Source organism: Panulirus ornatus, chromosome 14, assembly GCF_036320965.1.
Source record: "Panulirus ornatus isolate Po-2019 chromosome 14, ASM3632096v1, whole genome shotgun sequence".
NCBI lineage: Eukaryota > Metazoa > Arthropoda > Malacostraca > Decapoda > Palinuridae > Panulirus > Panulirus ornatus.
Genome location: NC_092237.1, coordinates 35,833,334 through 35,858,826, shown reverse-complemented (window position 1 = coordinate 35,858,826; position 25,493 = coordinate 35,833,334). Strand labels below are relative to the sequence as shown.

The following is a 25,493-nucleotide window of genomic DNA, read 5'->3' as shown; positions in this document are numbered from 1 at the left end:
GATACTCTCTCACCCCAACTCTCATTTGCCCTCTTTTTCACCTCTTGTACCTTACTCTTGATGTCCAATCTTTTTCTTTTATACATCTCCCACTCATTTTCATTTTTTCCCTGCAAAAATCGTCCAAATGCCTCTCTCTTCTCTTTCACTAATAATCTTATTTCTTCATCCCACCACTCACTACCCTCTCTAATTAACCCACCTCCCACGCTTCTCATGCCACAAGCATCTTTTGCGCAAGCCATCACTGCTTCCCTAAATACATCCCATTCCTTACCTCGTTTGTTCTCACCTTTTTCCATTCTGTACTCAGTCTCTTCTGGTACTTCCTCACACAAGTCTCCTTCCCAAACTCACTTACTCTCACCACTCTCTTCACCCCAACATTCTCTCTTCTTTTCTGAAAACCCCTACAAATCTTCACCTTCGCCTCCACAAGATAATGATCAGACATCCCTCCAGTTGCACCTCTCAGCACATTAACATTCAAAAGTCTCTCCTTCGGGCGCATATCAATCAACACGTAATCCAATAATGCTCGCTGGCAATCTCTCCTACTTACGCGCGTATGCTTACGTATATCTCGCTTATTAAACTAGGTATTCCCAATCACCAGTCCTTTTTCAGCACATAAGTTTACAGGCTCTTCACCATTTCCATTTACAACACTGAACACCCCATGGATACCAATTATTCCCTCAACTGCCACTTACTCACCTTTACATTCAAATCACCCATCACTATAACCCGGTATTGTTCATCAAAACCATTAACACACTCATGTACCTGCTCCCAAAAAACTTGCGTCTCAAGATCATTCTTCTCGTGCCCAGGTGTATATGCAACAATAATCACCCATCCCTCCCCATCAACATTCATCTTTACCCATATCAATCTATATTCACTTGATTACACTGTATCACATACTCCCACAACTCATGTTCCAGGAATAGTGCTACTCCTTCCGTTGCTCTTGTCTTATCACTAACCCATGACTTTACTCCCAAGACATTCCCAAACCACTCTTCCCCTTTCCCCTTGAGCTTCGTTTCACTCAGAGCCAAAACATCCAGGTTCCATTCCTCAAACATACTACCTATCTCTCCTTCTTTCACATCTTGGTTACATCCACACACATTTAGGCACCCCAGTCTGAGCCTCGAGGAGGATGAACACTCCCCGCGTGACTTCTTATTCTGTTTCCTCTTTTAGAAAGTTAAAATACAAAGAGGGGAAGATTTTTGGACCCCCGCTCCCGTCCCCTTTAGTCGCCTTCTACGACACGTGAGGAATGGGGGGAAGTATTCTTTCTCCCCTATCCCCAGGGATGGGATATATATATATATATATATATATATATATATATATATATATATATATATATATATATATATATATATATATTTCTCTTTTTTTTGCCGCTGTCTCCCGCGTTTGCGAGGTAGCGCAAGGAAACAGAAGAAAGAAATGGCCCAACCCACCACCATACACATGTATATACATACGTCCACACACACAAATATACATACCTACACAGCTTTCCATGATTTACCCCAGACGCTTCACATGCCCTGATTCAATCCACTGACAGCACGTCAACCCCGGTATACCACATCGATCCAATTCAGTCTATTCCTTGCCCTCCTTTCACCCTCCTGCATGTTCAGGCCCCGATCACACAAAATCTTTTTCATTCCATCTTTCCACCTCCAATTTGGTCTCCCACTTCTCCTCGTTCCCTCCACCTCCGACACATATATCCTCTTGGTCAATCTTTCCTCACTCATTCCCTCCAAGTGCCCAAACCATTTCAAAACACCCTCTTCTGCTCTCTCAACCACGCTCTTTTTATTTCCACACATCTCTCTTACCCTTACATTATTTACTCGATCAAACCACCTAACACCACATATTGTCTTCAAACATCTCATTTCCAGCACATCCATCCTCCTGCGCACAACTCTATCCATGGCCCACGCCTCGCAACCATACAATGTTGTTCGAACCACTATTCCTTCAAACATACCCATTTTTGCTTTCCGAGATAATGTTCTCGACTTCCACACATTCTTCAAGGCTCCCAGGATTTTCGCCCCCTCTCCCACCCTATGATCCACTTCCGCTTCCATGGTTCCATCGGCTGCCAGATCCACTCCCAGATATCTAAAACACTTTACTTCCTTCAGTTTTTCTCCATTCAAACTTACCTCCCAATTGAAATGACCCTCAACTCTACTGTACCTAATAACCTTGCTCTTATTCACATTTACTCTTAACTTTCTTCTTTCACACACTTTACCAAACTCAGTCACTAGCTTCTGCAGTTTCTCACATGAATCAGCAACCAGCGCATTATCATCAGCAAACAACAACTGACTCACTTCCCAAGCTCTCTCATCCCCAACAGACTTCATACTTGCCACTCTTTCCAAAACTCTTGCATTCACCTGCCTATCAACCCCATCCATAAACAAATTAAACAACCATGGTGACATCACACACACCTACCGCAAACCTACATTCATTGAGAACCAATCACTTTCCTCTCTCCCTACACGTACACATGCCTTAAATCCTCGATAAAAACTTTTCACTTCTTCTAACAACTTGCATCCCACACCATATATTCTTAATACCTTCCACAGAGCATCTCTATCAACTCTATCATATGCCTTCTCCAGATCCATAAATGCTACATACAAATCCATTTGCTTTTCTAAGTATTTCTCACATACATTCTTCAAAGTAAACACCTGATCCACACATCCTCTACCACTTCTGAAACCACACTGCTCTTCCCCAATCTGATGCTCTGTACATGGCTTCACCCTCTCAGTCAATACCCTCCCATATAATTTACCAGGAATACTCAACAAAATTATACCTCTGTAATTTGAGCACCCACTCATATCCCCTTTGCCTTTGTACAATGGCACTATGCACGTATTCCGCCAATCCTCAGGCACCTCACCATGAGTCATACATACATTAAATAACCTTACCAAGCAGTCAATAATACAATCACCCCCTTTTTTAATAAATTCCAATGCAATACCATCGAAACCTGTTGCCTTGCCGGCTTTCATATTCCGCAAAGCTTTTACTACCTCTTCTCTGTTTACCAAATCATTTACCCTAACCCTCTCACTTTGCATATCACCTCGACCAAAACACACTATATCTGCCACTCTATCATCAAACACATTCAACAAACCTTTAAAATACTCACTCCATCTCCTTCTCACATCACCACTACTTGTTATTACCTCCCCATTTGCGCCCTTCACTGAAGTTCCCATTTGCTCCCTTGTCTTACGCACTTTATTTACCTCCTTCCAGAACATCTTTTTATTCTCCCTATATATATATATATATATATATATATATATATATATATATAGATGGGACGGTAGCGGGGGCCAGAAATCCTCCCCTCCTTGTATTTTAACTTTCTAAAAATGTGAAACAGAAGGAGACACGCGGGGAGTGGTCATCCTCCTCCAAGACTCGGGTTTGGGGTGTCTAAATGTGTGTGGATGTAACCAAGATATGAAAAAAAGGAGAAATAGGTAGTATGTTTGAGGAAAGGAACCTGGATGTTTTGGCTCTGAGTGAAACGAAGCTAAAGGGTAAAGGGGAAGAGTGGTTTGGGAATGTCTTGGGAGTAAAGTCATGGGTTAGTGAGAGTACAAGAGCAATGGAAGGAGTAGCAGTACTCCTGAAACAGGAGTTGTGGGAGTATGTGATAGAATGTAAGAAAGTAAATTCTCGATTAATATGGGTAAAACTGAAAGGTGATGGAGAAAGATAGGTGATTATTGGTGCATATGCACATGGGCATGAGAAGAAAGATCATGAGAGGCAAGTGTTTTGGGAGCTGTTGAATGAGTGTGTTAGTGGTTTTGATGCACAAGACCGGGTTATAGTGATGAAGTATTTGAATGCAAAGGTGAGTAATGTGGCAGTTGAGGGAATAATTGGTATACATGGGGTGTTCAGTGTTGTAAATGGAAATGGTGAAGAGCTTGTAGATTTATGTGATGAAAAAGGACTGGTGATTGGGAATACCTGGTTTAAAAAGCGAGATATACACAAGTATACGTATGTACGCAGGAGAGATGGCCAGAGAGCGTTATTGGATTACTTATTAATTGACAGGCGCGCGAAAGAGAGACTTTTAGATGTTTATGTGCTGAGAGGTGCAACTGGAGGGATGTCTGATCATTATCTTGTGGAGGCTAAGGTGAAGATTTGTATGCGTTTTCAGAAAAGAGGAGTGAATGTTGGGGTGAAGAGGGTGGTGAGAGTAAGTGAGCTTGGGAAGGAGACTTGTGTGAGGAAGTACCAGGAGAGACTGAGTACAGAATGGAAAAAAGTGAGAACAATGGAAGTAAGGGGACTGGGGGAGGAATGGGATGTATTTATGGAATCATTGTTTGAGTGCTCAAAAGATGCTTGTGGCATGAGAAGCGTGGGAGGTGGGTTGAGTAGAAAGGGTAGTGCGTTGTGGGATGAAGAAGTAAGATTATTAGTGAAAGAGAAGAGAGAGGCATTTGGACGATTTTTGCATGGATAAAATGCAAATGAGTGGGAGAGGTATAAAAGAAAGAGACAGGAGGTCAAGAGAAAGGTGCAAGAGGTGAAAAAGAGGGTAAATAAGAGTTGGGGCAAGAGAGTATCATTAAATTTTAGGGAGAATAAAAAGATGTCCTGGAAGGAGTTAATAAAGTGCGTAAGACAAGGGAGCAAATGGGAACTTCAGTGAAGGGCGCTAATGGGGAGGTGATAACAAGTAGTGTTGATGTGAGAAGGAGATGGAGTGAGTATTTTGAAGGTTTGTTGAATGTGTTTGATGATAGAGTGGCAGATATAGGGTGTTTTGGTCGAGGTGGTGTGCAAAGTGAGAGTTTTAGGGAAAATGATTTGGTAAACAGAGAAGAGGTAGTAAAAGCTTTACGGAAGATGAAAGCCGGCAAGGCAGCAGGTTTGGATGGTATTACAGTGGAATTTATTAAAAAATGGGGTGACTGTATTATTGTCTGGTTGGTAAGGTTATTTAATGTATGTATGACTCATGGTGAGGTGCCTGAGGATTGGCGGAATGCGTGCATAGTGCCATTGTACAAAGGCAAAGGGGATAAGAGTGAGTGCTCAAATTACAGAGGTATAAGTTTGTTGAGTATTCCTGGTAAATTATATGGGAGGGTATTGATTGAGAGGTTGAAGGCATGTACAGAACATCAGATTGAGGAAGAGCAGTGTGGTATCAGAAGTGGTAGAGGATGTGTGGATCAGGTGTTTGCTTTGAAGAATGTATGTGAGAAATACTTAGAAAATAAAATGGATTTGTATGTAGCATTTATGGATCTGGAGAAAGCATATGATAGAGTTGATAGAGATGCTCTGTGGAAGGTAATAAGAATATATGGTGTGGGAGGCAAGTTGTTAGAAGCAGTGAAAAGCTTTTATCGAGGATGTAAGGCATGTGTACGTGTAGGAAGAGAGGAAAGTGATTGGTTTTCAGTGAATGTAGGTTTGCGGCAGGGGTGTGTGATGTCTCCATGGTTGTTTGATTTGTTTATGGATGGGGTTGTTAGGGAGGTGAATGCAAGAGTTTTGGAAAGAGGGGCAAGTATGAAGTCTGTTGGTGATGAGAGAGCTTGGGAAGTGAGTCAGTTGTTGTTCGCTGATGATACAGCGCTGGTGGCTGATTCATGTGACAAACTGCAGAAGCTGGTGACTGAGTTTGGTAAAGTGTGTGAAAGAAGAAAGTTAAGAGTAAATGTGAATAAGAGCAAGGTAATTAGGTACAGTAGTGTTGAGGGTCAAGTCAATTAGGAGGTAAGTTTGAATGGAGAAAAACTGGAGGAATTAAAGTGTTTTAGATATCTTGGAGTGGATCTGGGAGCGGACTGAATAATGGAAGCGAAAGTGGATCATAGGGTGGGGGAGGGGGCGAAAATCCTGGGAGCCTTGAAGAATGTGTGGAAGTCGAGAACATTATCTCGGAAAGCAAAAATGGGTATGTTTGAAGGAATAGTGGTTCCAACAATGTTGTATGGTTTCGAGGCGTGGGCTATGGATAGAGTTATGCGCAGGAAGATGGATGTGCTGGAAATGAGATGTTTGAGGACAATGTGTGGTGTGAGGTGGTTATATCGAGTAAGTCACGTAAGGGTAAGAGAGATGTGTGGAAATTAAAAGAGCGTGGTTGAGAGAGCAGAAGAGGGTGTTTTGAAATGGTTTGGGCACATGGAGAGAATGAGTGAAAGGTTGACCAAGAGGAGATATGTGTCGGAGGTGGAGGGAACGAGGAGAAGAGGGAGACCAAATTGGAGGTGGAAAGATGGAGTGAAAAAGATTTTGTGTGATTGGGGCCTGAACACGAAGGAGGTTGAAAGGAGGGCAAGGAATAGATTGAATTGGATCGATGTGGTATACCGGGGTTGACGTGCTGTCAGTGGATTGAATCAGGGCATGTGAAGCGTCTGGGGTAAACCATGGAAAGCTGTGTAGGTATGTATATTTGCGTGTGTGGACGTATGTTTATACATCATGTATGGGGGTGGGTTGGGCCATTTCTTTCGTCTGTTTCCTTGCACTACCTCGGAAACGCGGGGGATAGCGAAAAAGATAAAATATAAAAAAAAAAAAAAATAAAAATATATATATATATATATATATATATATATATATATATATATATATATATATATATATATATATATATATATATATATATATATATATATATATATATATATATATATATATATATATATATTTAACTTTCTAAAATGGGAAACAGAAGAAGGAGTCACGCGGGTAGTGCTCATCCTCCTCGAAGGCTCAGACTGGGGTGTCTAAATGTAAGTGGATGTAACGAAGATATGAAAAAAGGAGAGATAGGTAGTTTGTTTGTGGAAAGGAACCTGGATGTTTTGGCACTGAGTGAAACGAAGCTCAAGGGTAAACGGGAAGAGTGGTTTGGGAATGTCTTGGGAGTAAAGTCAGGGGTTAGTGAGAGGACAAGAGCAAGGGAAGGAATAGCAGTACTCCTGAATCAGGAGTTGTGGGAGTATGTGATAGAATGTAAGAAAGAATATTCTCGATTAATATGGGTAAAACTGAGAGTTGATGGAGAGAGATGGGTGATTATTGGTGCATATGCACTTGGGCATGAGAAGAAAGATCATGAGAGGCAAGTGTTTTGGGAGGAGCTAAATGAGTGTGTTAGTGGTTTTGATGTACGAGACCGGGTTATAGTGATGGGTGATTTGAATGCAAAGATGAGTAATGTGGCAGTTGAGGGAATAATTGGTATACATGGGGTGTTCATTGTTGTAAATGGAAATGGTGAAGAGCTTGTAGATTTATGTGATGAAAAAGGACTGGTTATTGGGAATACTTGGTTTAAAAAGCGAGATATACATAAGTATACGTATGTAAGTAGGAGAGATGGCCAGAGAGCGTTATTGGATTACGTGTTAATTGACAGGCGCGCGAAAGAGAGACCTTTGGATGTTAATGTGCTGAGGCTAAGGTGAACATTTTTATGGGTTTTCAGAAAAGAAGAGTGAATTTTGGGGTGAAGATGGTGGTAAGAGTAATTGAGCTTAGGAAGGAGACTTGTGTGAGGAAGTACCAGGAGAGACTGAGTACAGAATGGAAAAAGGTGAGAACAATGGAAGTAAGGGGAGTGGGGGAGGAATGGGATGTATTTAGGGAATCAGTGATGGATTGCGCAAAAGATGCTTGTGTCATGCGAAGCGTGGGAGGTGGGCAGATTAGAATGTGTAGTGAGTGGTGGGCTGAAGCAGTAAGATTATTAGTGAAAGAGAAGAGAGAGGTATTTGGACGATTTTTGCAGGGACATAATGCTAATGAGTGGGAGATGTATACAAAAAAGGGGCAGGAGTTCAAGAGAAAAGTGTAAGAGGTGAAAAAGATTGCAAATGAGAGTTGAGGTGAAAGAGCATGATTAAATTATAGGTAGACGAAAAAGATGGTTTGAAAGGATGTAAATAAAGTGCGTAAGACAAGGGAACAAATGTGAACTTCAGTGAAGGGGGCTAATGGGGAGGTGATAACAAGTAGTGGTGATGTGAAAAGGAGATGAAGTGAGTATTTTGAAGGCTTTTTGAATGTGTATGATATTGGAGTGGCAGATATAGGGTGTTTTGGTCGAGGTGGTGTGCAAAGTGAGACGGTTGGGGAAAATGAATTTGTAAACAGACAAGAGGTAGTAAAGCTTTGAGGAAGATAAAAGCCGGCAAGGCAGCGGGTTTGGATGGTATTGCAGTGGATTTATTAAAAAAGGGGGTGACTGTACTGTTGAGTGGTTGGTAAGGTTATTTAATGTATGCATGATTCATGGTGAGGTGCCTGAGGATTGGCGGAATGCTTCCGTAGTGCCATTGTGCAAAGGCAAAGGGGACAAAGGTGAGTCCTTAAATCACAGAAGTATAAGTTTGTTGAGTATTCCTGGTAAATTATATGGGAACCCGGGTATTGATTGAGAGGGTGAAGGCATGTACAGAGCATCAGATTGGGGACGAGCAGTGTGGTTTCAGAAGTGGTAGAGGATCTGTAGATCAGGTGTTTGCTTTGACGAATGTATATGAGAAATACTTAGAAATGGATTTGAATGTAGCATTTATGGATCTGGAAAAGGCATATGATAGAGTTGATAGAGATGTACTGTGGAAGGTATTAAGAATATATGGTGTGGAAGGCAAATTGTTAGAAGCAGTGAAAAGTTATTATCGAGGATGTAAGGCATGTGTACGTGTAGGAATAGAAGAAAGTTATTGGTTCTCAGTGAATGTAGGTTTGCGGCAGGTTTGTGTGATGTCTCTATGGTTGTTTAATTTGTTTATGGATGGTGTTGTTTGGGAGATGAATGCAAGAATTTTGGAAAGAGGGGCAAGTATGCAGTCTGTTGTGGACGAGAGAGCTTGGGAAATGAGTTAGTTGGGGGTTCGCTGATGATATAGCGCTGGCGGTTGATTCCTGTGAGAAACTGCAGAAGCTGGTGACTGAGTTTGGTAAAGTATGTGAAAGAAGAAAGTATAGAGTATATGTGAATAAGAGCAAGGTTATTCGGTACAGTAGGGTTGAGGGTCAAGTCAATTGGGAGGTATGTTTGAATGGAGAAAAACTAGAGGAAGTGAAGTGTTTTAGATATCTGGGAGTAGATCTGGCAGCGAATGGAACCATGGAAGCGGAAGTGAATCATAGGGTGGGGGAGGGGGCGAAAATCCTGTGAGCCTTAAAGAATGTGTGGAAGTCGAGAACATTATATCGGAAAGCAGAAATGGGTGTCTTTGAAAGAATAGTGGTTCCAACAATGTTGTATGGTTGGAGAGGCGTGGGTATGAATAGAGTTGTGCGGAGGAGGATGGATGTGCTGGAAGTGAGATGCTTGAGGACAATATATGGTGTGAGGTGGTTTGACGAGTAAGTAATAATAGGGTAAGAGAGACGTATGGTAGTAAAAAGTGTGTGGCTGAGAGAGCAGATGAGTGTGTTTTGAAATGGTTTGGTCATATGGTGAGAATGAGTGAGGAAAGATTGACAAAGAGGATATATGTGTCAGAGGTGGAGGGAACGAGGAGAAGTGGGAGACCAAATTAGATAGAATGAAAGAGATTTTGAGTGATCGGGGCCTGAACATGCAGGAGGGTGAAAGGCGTGCAAAGAATAGAGTGAATTAGAACGATGTGTTATACCGGGGTCGACGTGCTGTCAGTGGATTGAACCAGGGCATGTGAAGCGTCCTGGGGTAAACCCTGGAAAGTTCTTTGGGGCCTGGATGTGGAAAGGGAGCTATGGTTTCGGTGCATTATTACATGACAGAGAGAGACTGAGTGTAAACGAAAGTGGCCTTTCTTATCTTTTCCTAGCGCTACCTCGCACACATGAAGTGGGAAAGGATTGTTATTTCATGTGTAGCGAGGTGGCGATGGGAATGAATAAAGGCAGACAGTATGAATTATGTACATCTGTATATATGTATATGTCTGTTTGTGTATATATATGTATACGTTGAGATGTATAGGTATGTATATCTGCGTGTGTGGACGTGTATGCATATACATGTGTATGTGTTTGGGTTGGGCCATTCTTTCCTCTCTTTCCTTGCACTACCTCGCTAATGTGGGAGACACCGACAAAGCAAATCGAAACAAAAAAAAGAAAATATATATATATATATATATATATATATATATATATATATATATATATATATATATATATATATATATATATATACATATATTCTTTCTTTCAAACTATTCGTCGTTTCCCGCGTTAGCGAGGTAGCGTTGAGAACAGAGGACTGGACCTTTAAGGGAATATCCTCACCTGGCCCCCTTCTCTGTTCCTTCCTTTGGTAAATTAAAAAAAAATGAGAGGGGAGGATTTCAAGCCACCCGCTCTCTCCCCTTTTAGTCGCCTTCTACGACATGCAAGGAATACATGGGAAGTATTCTTTCTCCCCTATCCCCAGGGATAAATCCCTAATAATACTTTACAATATAATATTATCAAATTTAGTTAAAATAAATCTGCTGCCTTTCACAAAAGCCAAACAGTTATGTATAAAACCAATAAGGATTCAGTCAATCCTTGTTTGTGAACACAAGGAAAAATGCAAAAACAATTATTCATTCACATGTTGTTGATATTTTGAAATGCAAATGCATCATGTTCTTCTGATTTAAAGTTTGGAGCGTGTCAGCCAGTCAAGGTCTTGAACTTTACGTTGAGCTCCTGGGTTGATCACCACATTAATAAGTGAAGGCTTGTTTTCTTCTTCAAGAACCTGACTAATGCCTCTTGCAGTTCAGGGACAGACTTACAGAAGAAACCAGTTTCAATGAACATTGAAGCCATGCATTCATAGTGAACAGTTGGCAGAAGTGATGTTGGTGGAGTTGCAATAGCAGCATCCATTCCATCTCTTCTTTCATTGAACAATTCCTTGTCCAAACCACTGTAGATGCCATTATTGTTTACAATGATGACTATGATGGGTAGTTTGTAGCGGTAAATTGTTTCCATTTCCATACCACTAAAACCAAAAGCAGAATCTCCTTCAACACATATGATTCGCTTGCCTGGAGCATGGTCTTGTGCCCATAAGGCTGCTGCAATGGCATAACAAAGACCAACACCCATTGTACCAAAAGTACCTGCATCCAGTCTGTGGCGTGGAAATTTGTTGAGCAAAATAGTCCGTCCAATGTCCATGGTATTGGCTCCTTCACTGACAATAATACAATCATGTGGTAACAGCTGGTACAGGTGATGAAGTACTGCGTAGTAGTTCAGAGGTTCTGAAATATCCTGAGCCATTTTAGTACTAATGCTTTTGTTGTCCTGCACTTTCTCTTGAAGTTGAGACCACCAAGGTGAGTGTGAGGCAACAAGAGTTCCTGGTACTGATTCTTGGAGCTGGCCACAAACTGCCCTTAAGTCACCTAGCAAAACAACACTTCCATTCACACTGTTGTAGAACTCCTCAGAACATAAATCCACATGTATAAACTTTACATCTGATGCATATCGTGGAGGGCGACCAAAATGAAGAGTCCAATTCAATCTTGCTCCAAGAAGCAGAATCACATCAGCCTCCACCAATGCTTTGGTGCGAGCAGGAGCCACACACAAAGGGTGGTCATCGGGTACAACTCCTTTGCCCATTGGTGTAGGTAAGAAGGGTATAGCAGTCTTTTCTAACAAACAATGGATCTGTTCTTCAGCACGGGCATAGGCAGCACCCTTCCCTACCACCACCAGAGGACGCTGAGCACCACAAAGCAGTGCAACTGCCTCCAAGACAGAGTCTGGTGATGCTACAGATATTGGAGGTGGGGGACACTTGGGATGCTGAAAAATCAGTGACTCATCTACTCTCTCAGCTATGAGATTTCCAGGTAAATCTAGGTATGTAGCACCGAGTCGTCCATAAATTGTGCACTTAATAGCTTTTGCCAAGTGGTATGGTATAGTATCAATTCTTAGAGGTCGGGTTGAGTATTTGCAATAGATGCGACATGACTCAACCTGTGGACACTCCTGAAAGGCCCCTAGGCCTTCTTGCTCTTGGTCACTGGAGCCACCAACCACCAACAATGGCCAGCAGTTTGTCTGAGCATTTGCCAAAACACCAATTGTGTGGAGAAGTCCTGGACCTGACACAACCAAACACACCCCCGGCATTCCCGTCAAGTAACTATAGCTTGGGCAGCATAGCATGCAGCTTGTTCATTACGCATCCCAATGTACTTAATACCTGCTTGCTGAGCTGCCACTGCTATTTCGACAACAGGAATTCCCACTATTCCAAAGACATATCTAACACCTTGCTGAACAAGAGCATCCACCAGAAAATGAGCACCATCAGTTTCTTCCCCAGACATCCTACTTTTTTCTTCTGACTCTTTTCTATTGGTTGCTAGCTGAGTCGTCAGAGTTCCTCTTGCCTTGGATGTCACCTTATCATGAATGGCCCCACGACCAAATACTGGAGACACAGTTGTACGAGGTACCCTTTGTTTTAAGTAATCGTCTAATCCGAGCGCTTGTGTTGATATATATATATATATATATATATATATATATATATATATATATATATATATATATATATATATATATATATATATATATATATATATATATATATATATATATATATATATATATATATATATATATATATATATATATATATATTGCTTTGTCGCTGTCTCCCGCGTTTGCGAGCTAGCGCAAGGAAACAGACGAAAGAAATGGCCTAACCCACCCCATACACATGTATATACATATAAATGCTACATACAAATCCATTTGCTTTTCTAAGTATTTCTCACATACATTCTTCAAAGCAAACACCTGATCCACAAATCCTCTACTACTTCTGAAACCACACTGCTCTTCCCCAATCTGATGCTCTGTACATGCCTTCACCCTCTCAATCAATACCCTCCCATATAATTTACCAGGAATGTGTTTATACACGTCCACACACGCAAATATACATACCTACACAGCTTTCCATGGTTTACCCCAGACGCTTCACATGCCCTGATTCAATCCACTGACACCACGTCAACCCGGTATACCACATCGATCCAATTCACTCTATTCCTTGCCCTCCTTTCACCCTCCTGCATGTTCAGGCCCCGATCACACAAAATCTTTTTCACTCCATCTTTCCACCTCCAATTTGGTCTCCCTCTTCTCCTCGTTCCCTCCACCTCCGACACATATATCCTCTTGGTCAATCTTTCCTCACTCATTCTCTCCATGTGCCCAAACCATTTCAAAACACCCTCTTCTGCTCTCTCAACCATGCTCTTTTTATTTCCACACATCTCTCTTACCCTTACGTTACTTACTCGATCAAACCACCTCACACCAAACATTGTCCTCAAACATCTTATTTCCAGCACATCCACCCTCCTGCGCACAACTCTATCCATAGCCCACGCCTCGCAACCGTACAACATTGTTAGAACAACTATTCCTTCAAACATACCCATTTTTGCTTTCCGAGATAATGTTCTCGACTTCCACACATTCTTCAAGGCTCCCAGGATTTTCGCCCCCTCCCCCACCCTATGATCCACTTCCGCTTCCATGGTTCCATCCGCTGCCAGATCCACTCCCAGATATCTAAAACACTTTACTTCCTCCAGTTTTTCTCCATTCAAACTTACCTCCCAATTGACTTGACCCTCAACCCTACTGTACCTAATAACCTTGCTCTTATTCACATTTACTCTTAACTTTCTCCTTTCACACACTTTACCAAACTCAGTCACCAGCTTCTGTAGTTTCTCACATGAATCAGCCACCAGCGCTGTATCATCAGCGAACAACAACTGACTCACTTCCCAAGCTCTCTCATCCCCAACAGACTTCATACTTGCCCCTCTTTCCAAAACTCTTGCATTCACCTCTCTAACAACCCCATCCATAAACAAATTAAACAACCATGGAGACGTCACACACCCCTGCCGCAAACCTACATTCACTGAGAACCAATCACTTTGCTCTCTTCCTACAGGTACACATGCCTTACATCCTCGATAAAAACTTTTCACTGCTTCTAACAACTTGCCTCCCACACCATATATTCTTAATACCTTCCACAGAGCATCTCTATCAACTCTATCATATGCCTTCTCCAGATCCATAAATGCTACATACAAATCCATTTGCTTTTTTCTAAGTATTTCTCACATACATTCTTCAAAGCAAACACCTGATCCACAAATCCTCTACTACTTCAGAAACCACACTGCTCTTCCCCAATCTGATGCTCTGTACATGCCTTCACCCTCTCAATCAATACCCTCCCATATAATTTACCAGGAATGTGTATATATATATATATGTATGTACATATATATATATATATATATATATATATATATATATATATATATATATATATATATATATATATATATATATATATATATATATATATATATATATATATATATATATATATATATTATCCCTGGGGATAGGGGAGAAAGAATACTTCCCACGTATTCCCTGCGTGTCGTAGAAGGCGACTAAAAGGGGAGGGAGCGGGGGGCTGGAAATCCTCTCCTCTCAATTTTTTTTTAAAATTCCAAAAGAAGGAACAGAGAAGGGGGCCAGGTGAGGATATTCCCTCAGTGGCCCAGTTCTTTGTTCTTAACGCTACCTCGCTAACGCGGGAAATGGCGAATAGTTTGAAAAAAAAAAAAATATATATATATATATATATATATATATATATATATATATGTATATATATATATATAAATATATATATATATATATATATATATATATATATATATATATATATATATATATATATATATATATATATATATATATATATATATATTTTCTTTTTCTTTCTTTTAAACTATTCGCCATTTCCCGCGTTAGGCCTTTTTTGGGATATCCTCACCTGGCCCCCTCTGTTCCCTCTTTTGGAAAATTAAAAAAAAAAAAAAAAAACGAGAGGGGAGGATTTCCAGCCTCCCGCTCCCTCCCCTTTTAGTCGCCTTCTACGACACGCAGGGAATACGTGGGAAGTATTCTTTCTCCCCTATCCCCAGGGATAATATATATATATATATATATATATATATATATATATATATATATATATATATATATATATATATATATATTTGTGTGTGTGTGTTTACGCACAGTGCTCTCTCCCCCGATCCCAGAGCAGACACCTGCAAATATGGTGAACAGGAGCAAGTTAACCCAGGAGGAGGAGCTCCTCCTACAAGATTTTAGCATAAATGTCTCCAAGAAGAGCTCAATTGTATTCTACTTCAACGCTTTAATTGTTTCGGCTATTCCGATTTGGCTGTTCTGGCGCATACATATGATGGACCCACTGTCGTCTGCTGCAATCTTTATACTTGTGACTGGCATTGCCATCTATCTTGTTGCTTTGGCCTATATGAACACAAAATTTGTCCTGAAGCACAAGGTTGCACAGCAGGTTGAGGATGCAGTTACCCGCGAAGTTATGCGTAAATTGACTGACGATAAAAAATGGGCAAGAAGGAAAAGGATGAAAGGGTGTTATGGAAGAAGAATGAGGTAGCAGAGGCTGAGGCTACGACTTTATCCTTGTTTTACAACAATGCTCTCCTCTTGATGCTGATTGTAGTAGGATCTTTCTTGGCATTCAGGTCCATGCCACCAGCCTACAACTATGTGTTCAGCACCCTGGGGGCTGCTGGTGTCATTGCTTTGTTCTCCACCAGCACCCAATAAGACAGTCTTTGACCAATGATATGCCTAATTGATGTGACAATTTCCATCATGATAATATTGTGCTTTTCTGAATTTGTAAGGCAGTTATTGAATAGTGGATTCAAGAAACTATTTGATTTTTTTCATTATGATCAAGGAAATTTCTTTAGTTTGGGTGAAAAATGATCCTGTTAGTATGGTCAGAGTCACAGTGTACAGTATTCAAGTTGTATGCACACACTTGTGTGTTATGAATGTGCATACCTTATCTCTTCATTTTTGAAAAACATCATGTATGTCAGATATTGAGATACATACAAGTACAATTATGAAGTAAAATGTTTTGAGTGACAGTTAAGGTTTGGCTTTATGCAAGTGCTGTAATCTCATGAGGCAGTAAAGGAGCTTTTAGACTTGATGAGGTGAAGTAATTTGCAAATACAAAGCTTAATTGATAAAACGGCAACTGACTGCCCCTAAAAGATTGACTTTTTTTTTTTTTTTTTCATGAAGAATATGTCCTTGAAACTTAGTTTTAAAGTGAAATGGTATAAACTTAAAGGCTGTTATATACTATCAATATATAAATATATATATGTATGATATATATAGTTTTCATACATGGTGCTTTGACAAGAAAATAGTGAAATTGGAAAAAATGTAGCTTAGACATTGAAGCTTATTGATACAGTGGTAAAACTGATGAGAACTACTATTAACGTTTGTGTAAATAAATTATACATTTCCCTTTCCATAGCCAGAGGTTGAACCATTATGTGACATTCATTTTTACATTTCATTTCAAGCTAGAAGTTTCAGTTTTCTAAATTATTTCTTACATTTTTCATATGTATACATATGTATATGTGTGTGTGTGTGTATATGTGCTTATGGATGTGTACGTATATGTATATGTATATATATATATATATATATATATATATATATATATATATATATATATATATATATATATATATATATATATATATATATATATATATATATATATGTATTATCCCTGGGGATAGGGGTGAAAGAATACTTCCCACGCATTCCTCGCGTGTCGTAGAAGGCGACAAGAGGGGACTGGAGCGGGGTGCCAGAAATCCTCCCCTCCTTGTATTTTTTTTAACTTTCTAAAATGGGAAACAGAAGAAGGAGTCACGCGGGGAGTGCTCATCCTCCTCGAAGGCTCAGACTGGGGTGTCTAAATGTGTGTGGATGTAACCAAGATATGAAAAAAGGAGAGATAGGTAGTATGTTTGAGGAAAGGAACCTGGATGTTTTGGCTCTGAGTGAAACGAATCTCAAGGTCAAAGGGGAAGAGTGGTTTGGGAATGTCTTGAGAGTAAAGTCAGGGGTTAGTGAGAGGACAAGAGCAAGGGAAGGAGTATCAGTACTCCTGAAACAGGAGTTGTGGGAGTATGTGATAGAATGTAAGAAAGTAAATTCTCGATTTATATGGGTAAAACTGAAAGTTGATGGGGAGAGATGGGTGATTATTGGTGCATATGCACCTGGCATGAGAAGAAAGATCATGAGAGGCAAGTGCTTTGGGAGCAGCTGAATGAGTGTGTTAGTGGTTTTGATGCACGAGACCGGGTTATAGTGATGGGTGATTTGAATGCAAAGGTGAGTAATGTGGCAGTTGAGGGAATAATTGGTATACATGGGGTGTTCAGTGTTGTAAATGAAAATGGTGAAGAGCTTGTAGATTTATGTGATGAAAAAGGACTGGTGATTGGGAATACCTGGTTTAAAAAGCGAGATATATATAAGTATACGTATATAAGTATGAGAGATGGCCAGAGAGCGTTATTGGATTACGTGTTAATTGACAGGCGCGCGAAAGGGAGACTTTTGGGTGTTAATGTGCTGAGAGGTGCAACTGGAGGGATGTCTGATCATTATCTTGTGGAGGCTAAGGTGAAGATTTGTATGGGTTTTCAGAAAAGAAGAGTGAATGTTGGGGTAAAGAGGGTGGTGAGAGTAAGTGAGCTTGGGAAGGAGACTTACGTGAGGAAGTACCAGGAGAGACTGAGTACAGAATGGAAAAAGGTGAGAACAATGGAAGTAAGGGGAGTGTGGGAGGAATGGGATGTATTTAGGGAATCAGTGATGGATTGCGCAAAAGATGCTTGTGGCATGAGAAGAGTGGGAGGTGGGTTGATTAGAAAGGGTAGTGAGTGGTGGGATGAAGAAGTAAGATTATTAGTGAAAGAGTAGAGAGAGGCATTTGGACGATTTTTACAGGGAAAAAAAGAAATTGAGTGGGAGATGTATAAAAGAAAGAGACAGGAGGTCAAGCGAGAGGTGCAAGAGGTGAAAAAGAGGGCAGATGAGAGTTGGGGTGAGAGAGTATCATTAAATTTTAGGGAGAATAAAAAGATTTTCTGGAAGGAGGTAAATAAAGTGCGTAAGATAAGGGAGCAAATGAGAACTTCAGTGAAGGGCGCAAATGGGGAGGTGATAACAAGTAGTGGTGATGTGAGGAGATGGAGTGAGTATTTTGAACGTTTGTTGAATGTGTTTGATGATAGAGTGGAAGATATAGGGTGTTTTGTTCGAGGTGGTGTGCAAAGTGAGAGGGTTATGGAAAAAGATTTGGTAAACAGAGAAGAGGGAGTAAAAGTTTTACGGAAGATGAAAGCCGGCAAGGCAGCAGGTTTGGATGGTATTGCAGGGGAATTTATTAAAAAAGGGGGTGACTGTATTATTGACTGCTTGGTAAGGTTATTTAATGTATGTATGACTCATGGTGAGGTGCCTGAGGATTGGCGGAATGCGTGCATAGTGCCATTGTACAAAGGCAAAGGGGATAAGAGTGAGTGCTCAAATTACAGAGGTATAAGTCTGTTGAGTATTCCTGGTAAATTATATGGGAGGGTATTGATTGAGAGGGTGAAGGCATGTACAGATCATCAGATTGGGGAAGAGCAGTGTGGTTTCAGAAGTGGTAGAGGATGTGTAGATCAGGTGTTTGCTTTGAAGAATGTATGTGAGAAATACTTAGAAAAGCAAATGGATTTGTATGTAGCATTTATGGATTTGGAGAAGGCATATGATTGAGTTGATAGAGATGCTCTGTGGAAGGTATTAAGAATATATGGTGTGGGAGGCAAGTTGTTAGAAGCATGAAAAGCTTTTATCGAGGATGTAAGGCATGTGTACGTGTAGGAAGAGAGGAAAGTGATTGGTTCTCAGTGAATGTAGGTTTGCGGCAGGGGTGTGTGATGTCTCCATGATTGTTCAATTTGTTTATGGATGGGGTTGTTAGGGAGGTGAATGCAAGAGTTTTGGAAAGAGGGGCAAGTATGAAGTCTGTTGGGGATGAGAGAGCTTGGGAAGTGAGTCAGTTGTTGTTCGCTGATGATACAGCGCTGGTGGCTGATTCATGTGAGAAACTGCAGAAACTGGTGACTGAGTTTGTTAAAGTGTGTCAAAGAAGAAAGTTAAGAGTAAATATGAATAAGAGCAAGGTTATTAGGTACAGTAGGGTTGAGGGTCAAGTCAATTGGGAGGTGAGTTTGAATGGAGAAAAACTGGAGGAAGTAAAGTGTTTTAGATATCTGGGAGTGGATCTGGCAGCGGATGGAACCATGGAAGCGGAAGTGGATCATAGGGTGGGGGAGGGGGCGAAAATCCTGGGAGCCTTGAAGAATGTGTGGAAGTCGAGAACATTATCTCGGAAAGCAAAAATGGGTATGTTTGAAGGGATAGTGGTTCCAACAATGTTGCATGGTTGCGAAGCGTGGGCTATGGATAGAGTTGAGCGCAGTAGGATGGATATGCTGGAAATGAGATGTTTGAGGACAATGTGTGGTGTGAGGTGGTTTGATCGAGTAAGTAACGTAAGGGTAAGAGAGATATGTGGAAATAAAAAGAGCGTGGTTGAGAGAGCAGAAGAGCGTGTTTTGAAATGGTTTGGGCACATGGAGAGAATGAGTGAGGAAAGATTGACCAAGAGGATATATGTGTCGGAAGTGGAGGGAACGAGAAGTGGGAGACCAAATTGGAGGTGGAAAGATGGAGTGAAAAAGATTTTGTGTGATCGGGGCCTGAGCATGCAGGAGGGTGAAAGGCATGCAAGGAATAGAGTGAATTGGATCGATGTGGTATACCGGGGTTGACATGCTGTCATTGGATTGAATCAGGGCATATGAAGCGTCTGGGGTAAACCAAGGAAAGCTGTGTAGGTATGTATATTTGCGTGTGTGGACGTATGTATATACAAGTGTATGGGGGTGGGTTGGGCCATTTCTTTCGTCTGTTTCCTTGCGGTACCTCGCAAACGGGGGAGACAGCGACAGAGCAAAAAGAAAAAAAAAATATATATATATATATATATATATATATATATATATATATATATATATATATATATATATATATATATATATATATGTATATATATATATATATATATATATATATATTTGACGTAGAAAACACAAGATTGTTGCATGATTTGGCCTACTATTTATCAACCTCTCACTAATAGTGTTAATGTACTGGAAAGTAACATAACAAACACTAATTTCATACACACATCACATAAATTGATATAATATACCAACACTAAACATTTGCACATACATATTTCTGAAAGTGTTCTTAGAAACAACAGTGAGCGAAGTGTGAGGTGGTATGTAGAGAGATTTATATATGTATATATATATATATATATATATATATATATATATATATATATATATATATATATATATATATATATATATATATATATATATATATATATATATATATTTATATTGATATATATATATATATATTTTTTTTTATTATACTTTGTCGCTGTCTCCCGCGTTTGCGAGGTAGCGCAAGGAAACAGACGAAAGAAATGGCCCAACCCCCCCCCATACACATGTATATACATACGTGCACACACGCAAATATACATACCTACACAGCTTTCCATGGTTTACCCCAGACGCTTCACATGCCTTGATTCAATCCACTGACAACACGTCAACCCCGGTATACCACATCGCTCCAATTCACTCTATTCCTTGCCCTCCTTTCACCCTCCTGCATGTTCAGGCCCCGATCACACAAAATCTTTTTCACTCCATCTTTCCACCTCCAATTTGGTCTCCCTCTTCTCGTTCCCTCCACCTCCGACACATATATCCTCTTGGTCAATCTTTCCTCACTGATTCTCTCCATGTGCCCGAACCATTTCAAAACACCCTATTCTGCTCTCTCAACCACGCTCTTTTTATTTCCACACATCTCTCTTACCCTTACGTTACTCACTCGATCAAACCACCTCACACCACACATTGTCCTCAAACATCTCATTTCCAGCACATCCATCCTCCTGCGCACAACTCTATCCATAGCCCACGCCTCACAACCATACAACATTGTTGGAACCACTATTCCTTCAAACATACCCATTTTTGCTTTCCGAGATAATGTTCTCGACTTCCACACATTCTTCAAGGCCCCCAGAATTTTCGCCCCCTCCCCCACCCTATGATCCACTTCCGCTTCCATGGTTCCATCCGCTGCCAGATCCACTCCCAGATATCTAAAACACTTCACTTCCTCCAGTTTTTCTCCATTCAAACTCACCTCCCAATTTACTTGACCCTCAACCCTACTGTACCTAATAACCTTGCTCTTATTCACATTTACTCTTAACTTTCTTCTTCCACACACTTTACCAAACTCAGTCACCAGCTTCTGCAGTTTCTCACATGAATCAGCCACCAGCGCTGTATCATCAGCGAACAACAACTGACTCACTTCCCAAGCTCTCTCATCCCCAACAGACTTCATACTTGCCCCTCTTTCCAAAACTCTTGCATTTACCTCCCTAACAACCCCATCCATAAACAAATTAAACAACCATGGAGACATCACACACCCCTGCCGCAAACCTACATTCACTGAGTACCAATCACTTTCCTCTCTTTCTACACGTACACATGCCTTACATCCTCGATAAAAACTTTTCACTGCTTCTAACAACCTTCCTCCCACACCATATATTCTTAATACCTTCCACAGAGCATCTCTATCAACTCTATCATATGCCTTCTCCAGATCCATAAATGCTACATACAAATCCATTTGCTTTTCTGAGTATTTCTCACATACATTCTTCAAAGCAAACACCTGATCCACACATCCTCTACCACTTCTGAAACCACACTGCTCTTCCCCAATCTGATGCTCTGTACATGCCCTCACCCTCTCAATCAATACCCTCCCATATAATATATATATATATATATATATATATATATATATATATATATATATATATATATATATATATATATATATATATATATATATATATATTGTCATCAAACATCTCATTTACAGCACATCCACGCTCCTGCGCACAACTCTTTCCATAGCCCACGCCTCGCAACCATACAACGTTGTTGGAACAACTATTCGTTCAAACATAGTCATTTTTGCTTTCGGAGATAATTTTCTCGACTTACACACATTTTTCAAGGCTCCCAGGATTTTCACCCCCTCCCCCACCATATGATTCACTTCCACTTCCATGGTTCCATCCGCTGTCAGATCCACTCCCAGATATCCAAAACACTTTACTTCCTCCAGTTTTTCTCCATTCAAACTTACTTCCCAATTGACTTGACCCTCAATCCTACTGTACCTAATAACCTTGCTCTTATTCACATTTACTCTTAACTTTCTTCTTTCACACACTTTACCAAACTCAGTCACCAGCTTCTGCAGTTTCTCACATGAATCAGCCACCAGCGCTGTATTATCAGCGAACAACAACTGACTCACTTCCCAAGCTTTTTCATCCCCAACAGACTTCATACTTGCCCCTCTTTCCAAAACTCTTGCATTCATATCCCTAACAACCCCATCCATAAAGAAATTAAACAACCATAGAAACATCACACACCGCTGCCGTAAACCTACATTCACTGCGAACCAATCACTTTCCTCTCTTCCTACACGTACACATACCTGACATCCCCGATAAAAACTTTTCACTGCTTCTAACAACTTGCCTCTCACACCATATATTCTTAATACCTTCCACAGAGCATCTCTATCAACTCTATCATATGCCTTCTCCAGATCCATAAATGCTACATACAAATCCATTTGCTTTTCTAAGTATTTCTCACATACATTCTTTAAAGCAAAGACATTATCCACACATCCTCTACCACTTCTGAAACCACACAACTCTTCCCCAATCTGATGCTCTGTTCATGTCTTCACCCTCTCAATCAATAGCCTTCCATATAATTTACCAGGAATACTCAACAAACTTATACCTCTGTAATTTGAGCACTCACTCTTATCCCCCTTGCCTTTGTACAATGGCACTATGCAAGCATTCCGCCAATCCTCAGGCACCTCACCAAGAATCATACATACATTAAATAACCTTCCCAACCAGTCAACAATACAGCACCCCCTTTTTTAATAAATTCCACTGCAATACCATCCAAATCTACTGCCTTGCCGGCTTTCATCTTCCGCAAAGCTTTTACTACCTCTTCTCTGTTTACCAAATCATTTTCCCTAACCCTCTCACTTTGCACACCACCTCGACCAAAACACCTTATATCTGCCACTCTATCATCAAACACAATCAACAAACCTTCAAAATACACACTCCATCTCCTTTTCACATCACCACTACTTGTTATCTCCCTCCCATTAGCCGCCCTTCACTGAAGTTCCCATTTGCTCCCCTGTCTTACGCACTTTATTTACCGCCTTCCAGAACATCTTTTTATTCTCCCTAAAATTTAATGATACTCTCTCACCCCAACTCTCATTGGCCCTCTTTTTCACCTCTTGCCTCTTTCTCTTGCCCTCCTGTCTCTTTCTTTTTTTTTCTTTCTAATCAACCCACCTCCCACGCTTCTCATGCTACAAGCATCATTTGTGCAAGGCATTACTGTCTCCCTAAATACATCCCATTTCTCCCCCACGCCCCTCACCTCCTTTGTTCTCACCTTTTTTCCATTCTGTACTCAGTCTCTCCTGGTACTTCCTCACACAAGTCTCCTTCCCAAGCTCACTTACTCTCACCACCCTCTTCACCCAACATTCTCACTTCTTTTCTGAAAACCCATACAAATCCTCACCTTAGCCTCCACAAGATGATGATCAGACATCCCTCCAGTTGCACCTCTCAGCACATTAACATCCAAAAGTCTCTCTTTCGTGCGCCTGTCAATTAACACTTAATCCAAACGCTGTCTGGCCATCTCTCCTAGTTACATACGTATACTTATGTATATTTGGCTTTTTAAACCAGGTATTCCCAATCACCAGTCCTTTCTCAGAAAAAAATCCACAAGCTCTTCACCATTTCCATTTACAACACTGAACACCCCATGTATAACAATTATTCACTCAACTGGCACATTACTCAGCTTTGCATTCAAATCACCCATCACTATAACCCGGTCTTGTGCATCAAAACAACTAACACACTCATTCAGCTGCTCCCAAAACACTTGCCTCTCATCATCTTTTTTGTCATGCCCAGGTGTATATGAACCAATAATCACCCATCTCTCTCCATCAACTTTCAGTTTTACCCATATTAAGCTAGAATTTACTTTCTTACATTCTATCACATACTCCCACAACTCCTGTTTCAGCAGTAGTGCTACTCCTTCCCTTGCTCTTTTCCTCTCACTAACCCCTGACTTTACTCCAAAGACATTCCCAAACGACTCTTCCCCTTTACCCTTAAGCTTCGTTTCACTCAGAGCCAAAACATCCAGGTTCCAGTCTCAAACATACTACCTATCTCTCCTTTTTCACATCTTGGTTACACCCACGTACACTTAGACACCCCAATCTGAGCTTACGAGGAGGACGATCACTCCCCGCGTAACTCCTTCTTCTGTTTCCTATTTTAGAACGTTAAAAATACAAGGAGGAGAGGATTTCTGGTCCCCGCTCCCGTCGCCTCTAGTCGCCTTCTACGACACGTGAGGAATGCGTGGGAAGTATTCTTTCTCTCCTATCCCCAGGGTTAATATATGTGAAAAAAAGGTCAAATGAGAGTTGGGGTGAGAGAGTATCATTAAATTTTAGGGAGAATAAAAAGATGTTCTGGAAGGAGGTAAATAAAGTGCGTAAGACAAGTGAGCAAATGGGAACTTCAGTGAAGGGCGCAAGTGGGGAGGTGATAACAAGTAGTGGTGATGTGAGAAGGAGATGGAGTGAGTATTTTGAAGGTTTGTTGAATGTGTTTGATGATAGATTGGCAGATGTAGGGTGTTTTGGTCGAGGTGGTGTGCAGAGTGAGAGGGTTAGGGAAAATGATTTGGTAAACAGAGAAGAGGTAGTAAAAGCTTTGCGGAAGATGAAAGCCGGCAAGGCAGCAGGTTTGGATGGTATTGCAGTGGAATTTATTAAAAAAGGGGGTGACTGTATTGTTGACTGGTTAGTAAGGTTATTTAATGTATGTATGACTCATGGTGAGGTGCCTGAGGATTGGCGGAATGCGTGCATAGTGCCATTGTACAAAGGCAAAGGGGATAAGAGTGAGTGCTCAATTTACAGAGGTATAAGTTTGTTGAGTATTCCTGGTAAATTATATGGGAGGGTATTGATTAAGTGGGTGAAGGCATGTACAGAGCATCAGATTGGGGATGAGCAGTGTGGTTTCAGAAGTGGTAGAGGATGTGTGGATC

At 40.7% G+C, this 25,493-nt stretch overlaps 1 protein-coding gene and 2 pseudogenes across 1 annotated transcript in view; 1 reads left to right on the top strand and 2 right to left on the bottom strand.

Annotated features, from left to right (window-relative positions):
• LOC139753525 (uncharacterized) overlaps positions 1-25,493 on the bottom strand; it is a 138,891-nt gene that overhangs the window by 102,753 nt on the left and 10,645 nt on the right. The gene's annotated exons all lie outside the window — the stretch shown is intronic.
• LOC139753082 (2-hydroxyacyl-CoA lyase 1 pseudogene) lies at positions 10,724-12,428 on the bottom strand (annotated as a pseudogene).
• Positions 15,266-16,405, top strand: LOC139753081 (translocon-associated protein subunit gamma pseudogene; annotated as a pseudogene).